Source organism: Penaeus monodon, chromosome 18 (genome assembly GCF_015228065.2).
Source record: "Penaeus monodon isolate SGIC_2016 chromosome 18, NSTDA_Pmon_1, whole genome shotgun sequence".
Lineage (NCBI taxonomy): Eukaryota > Metazoa > Arthropoda > Malacostraca > Decapoda > Penaeidae > Penaeus > Penaeus monodon.
Window position 1 is genome coordinate 34,280,922 of NC_051403.1, and position 5,000 is coordinate 34,285,921.

Genomic DNA, 5,000 nt, shown 5'->3' on the forward strand with positions numbered 1-5,000 from the left:
CTTTTTTAATTATTTAATACATTTAAATTATACTATATAATTTATATATAATATAATAATTTAAAATATATATATCCAATATATTTAATATATATATATAGATATATATTATATTAAATATATATTATATCACATTATAATATCATATATTCTAATTAATATATATATTATATAATAAAATATATATATAGATTAATCTAATATATAAAAATAATATTTTAAAAGTAAATTATTATATAAAATATTTTAAAATTATAATTTTATATATATATAAATATATATATTATTCAATAATACCCTATTAAAAAATTATATATTATAATATTTATTAATTTTAAATTTATTATATTTTATATAGATATATATATTATTTTTAGTAAAAAAATATATTTAAATTTTAATTTTATATATATATATTATTATTATTGTTTATTTTAAAAAATTAAAATAGAAATAATCATAATATTTTTTTATAAAATAAAATTTTAATTATATTGTGTGGTTGTTTATTTGTGGTGTGTGTGTGGGGTGTTGTGTGTTTTAGTGTGTTTGGGGGTGTTGTGTGTGTGGTGTGTTTGGTGTTTTGTTGGGGGGGGGGGTGCATATCTTAAACTACTATTTTTTTAAAAATCTATAATATATGCTATATATTTTTAATATATATATTAAAATTTTTATATTATATTTTATATATATATAATATATTTGGTGTGTGTGTGTGTTTGGGTGTGTGGGTTTGTGTGTGTGTGTGTGTGTGGTGTATGTATTATATCTTAAATTTTTTATTATATAAATAATATAATATTTTATTAAAAATTATATATATTTTATATATATATATATATATAATTTTATATAAAAATATCTATATATAAAATATATATATATATATTTTTATATATTAATATAAATATAATAATATATTATATTTATACTGTTTATATATTAAAATAACTATTTTTCGATATAATATTCTATCTCACAAAAAATCCAAAAAACACACACCAGACACACCAAAAAAACAAAAATACACAAATGTTTTATATGTATATATTAAAGATATAATAAATTAATATATATATATATATATATATATAATATATTATTTTATATTTTTTTTTTTTTGTTTTTTTTGTTTTTATATTTTTAAAAATTAAAATATATATATAATATTATATTTATAAATATATAATAAAATATAAAAATAATATATATATTATAAATATTAAATAATATTTATTTATTATATATGTTTATATATAAATTTTATAAAATGTATTTTTTATATATTAATATTTGTATTAACTTATATTTCCCAAAATTTTTATTTTTAATATTATCTTTTATTTTAAAATTTTTAATTATATTGTGGGGTGTTTTGGGTGTGTGGGTTTGGGTGTTTTGTGGGTGTAGTGTGTTTGCGTATACAATTGCATAATATAAAAAAATAAATATATATATAAATCTATTATCAATAAAATAAAAAAACAAAAAACAAAAATATTAAAAAATATATAACCAATAAATTTTAAAAAATTAAAATAATATATAAAAATATTTAAAAAATATAAAATAAAAAACAAAATAAAAAATAAATTTCTATATATAATATTTTAAAATAATAAATAAATAGGGAAAACAAATAAATTTAAATAAACATAATAAATATATATTAAAAATAACCACAACCCAAAAAAAAATATAATATAAAATTAAAAATAATATTAATTAAATATTTTTTTTGGTGTGTGTGTGTGTGTGGGGTTGTGTGTGTTTATGTTTATCTCTCTCTCTCTCTTCTCTCTCCTCTTTTCTCTCCCTCCTCTTTTCTCTCTTTCTCCCTTTTCTTCTCCCTCTCCCTCTCTCTCTCTCCTTTTTCTTCTCTCTCTCCCCCCCTCTCTCTCTCTCTCTCCTCAACTCTCTCTCCCCTCTCTCCTCTCTCTCATTTTTATCTTTCTCTTTCTTTCTTTCTTTCTTTCTTGTCTTTTCTTTCTTTCTTATTATATATAATTTTATATTTTAAAAAAAATATATATTTTAATATGTGTGTGTGGTGTGTGTGTGTGTGTGGGTGTGTGGGGTGTGGGGTGGGGTGTGTGTGTGTGTGTGTGTGTGTCTGTGTGTCTATTTTTCTATCTATCTATCTATCTATCTATCACTATCTATCTAAAATATATACATATATTACTATTTAAAAATATATATATAAATTATATATATTTTAAATTAAATTATAATATTACATATAGAATATATATAAAATTTATATATATATATATATAATAATATATTTTTGTTTTGTGTGTGGTGGTGTGTGTGTGGTGTGTGTGTGTGTGGTGTGTGTGTGTGGGTGTAGTATTTAAATATATCTTATCTATAAATATACTTAAATTTTATATAAAATTATATATATTTATAATATAATTGTATAATATATTAATATAATATATATATATATATAGATTTATATAATATATCATTATATACCTATATATATTATAATAAATAAAATAAATAATACATATCTTATCTATATATATATTATTATTTATCTATTATTATATTTTTTTTGTGTGGTGTGTGTTGTGTGTGTGTGTGTGTGTGTGTGTGTGTGTTTTGGTGTGTGTGTGTGTGTGTTTGTGTGTGCGTGTGTGTGTGTGGTGTATGTGTGTGTGTGTGTGTGTGTGTGTGTGTGTGTGTTGGTTGTGTGTGTGTGTTTTGTTTTGGGGGGGGGGGGTGTTGGTGTACACACACACACATATATATAGATATATATATATAATAAAATATAATATATATTAAAATATTAATATATATATATATATATATATATATATATATATTATTTGTTTGTGTTTTTTTTTTGGTGGTCTGTTGGGGTGTGTGTCTTATTGTATTTTTGTTTGTGGGGCCTTATTATATTAATTTTTTAAATATTATTTTATAATCATTTTTATTTTATGGGCCTGGACCCCACACCACGGCCCCCCAGGGGATACACACAAACCTTCCCAAACCAACCCCCTACCACACCTCAACCAACATCCCACATCTTATCTTCTCTAACATTGAGGGTTATATGGTTATGAAATTTTTTGAATTTTACTGGTTTTATTGTTCGTTTTTTTTTTTTTTTTTTTTTTTTTTTTTTTTTTAAAAAAAAGGGTGGGGGGCGGGGTGGGGGGGGGTGGGTGGGTTTGGGGGGGGGGTGGTGGGTGGGGGGTATTAAATTGAATTCCCCATTTTTAAAAATATATATTTTATATAATTTTATATTTTAATATATAATATATATAATAAAAAAATTAAAAAAAACAAAACAACACAACCCCAAAAAAAAAAAAAAAAAAAAAAACATATATTATATAATATATAATTTAAATTTTAATATATATATATAAATAATATAAATAACATATATAATATAATATATAAACATATATATGTAATTTATATATTATATATAAAATTTTATTATATTTTTATAATTTTTTGTTTTAAAATATATTTTTTTTTTTTTTTTTTTGTTTTTTTTTTTTTTTTTTTTTTTTTTATTTTTATTTTTTTCGTTATTTTTTTTTTTTTTGTTTATTGTTGGGGTTTTTTGGTGTGTGGTGTGTGTGTGTGTTTTTTTTTTTTTTTTTTTTTTTTTTTTTTTTTTTGGTTTTGATATTAATTATTATTATATATCTATATATTTTTACATATATATATATATATAATTATATTAATTATATATATTAAAATATATTATTTGTTGTGTGTTTTGTTGTGTGGGGGTGTGTGGTGTGGGTGTTGGGGTGTGTGTTTTTTTTTTTTTTTCTTTTTTTTACTTTTATGTTTTGCCCTTTTTTTTTTATTATTTTTTTTTTTTGTTGTGTGTGTGTGTGTGTGTTGGGTGTGTTGGTGGTGTGTGTGTGTGTGTGGTGGTTTGTGTGTTTTTGTGTGTGTGTTTGGGTTGTGTGGTGTGTGTGTGTGTGTGTCTGTGTGTGGTGTTGTGGTGGGGGGGGTGTGTGTGCATATTATACTATCTTTTAATATCTATATATATATAATTTATATAAAATTATATTATTAAAAATATATATTATTAACAATATTTAAAATAATTATTATATATAATAATATATATATATATTTGTATATATAATATATAATATATTTTTCATTTTTTTTATCTATCTTCTATTTTCATCTATTTTTACAATATAATGATATAAGACCTTTTTTAAAAGCATATCATATATATATATAAATATATATATAAAATATATAATATATATAATTATATGGGTGTGTGTGTTGGGTTGTTGTGGTGGGTGTGTTGTGTGTTGTGTGGGGTGTGGTCAGTGTGTGTGTGTGTGTTTTTCATATAGTAATATATAATATATATAATATTACATATATATATATATATATATTAAAATATATATATATATATATATATATATATATATATTATAAAAATATACCCCCATATATATATATGCTATGTATTTATTTTTATATATATTTTATATATTATTTTAAAATATATTATTGTAAAATATTAATAATTATATATAATATATATATATTATATAATATATATATATTAATATATATTATATGCACTACCAACACACCACACTATACACCACACACACATACACCACACCAACCCACACCATACCACACACATACACACCACACACACAACAACACACATTATATATTATATATTATATTTTATTATAATATATATACATATTATAATATAATATATATTATATATTTAATATATTATAATACATATAAATATTAATATAAAATATATATATATATATATAATTATAATATATATATGCGGTGTGGTTTTGTGTGTGTGTGTGGTGGGATTTAATAAATCTCTATCTTCTATTAAAAATATATATATTTATATATAATAATATTATTATATATATATTATATATATATATTTTTTTATATATATATTTATATAACACTACCATACACACACA

General features: G+C 19.4%; 1 protein-coding gene across 1 annotated transcript in view; it reads left to right on the plus strand.

Moving 5' to 3' along the window:
* LOC119584725 (MAM and LDL-receptor class A domain-containing protein 1-like) overlaps positions 1-5,000 on the plus strand; it is a 101,678-nt gene that overhangs the window by 77,966 nt on the left and 18,712 nt on the right. The gene's annotated exons all lie outside the window — the stretch shown is intronic.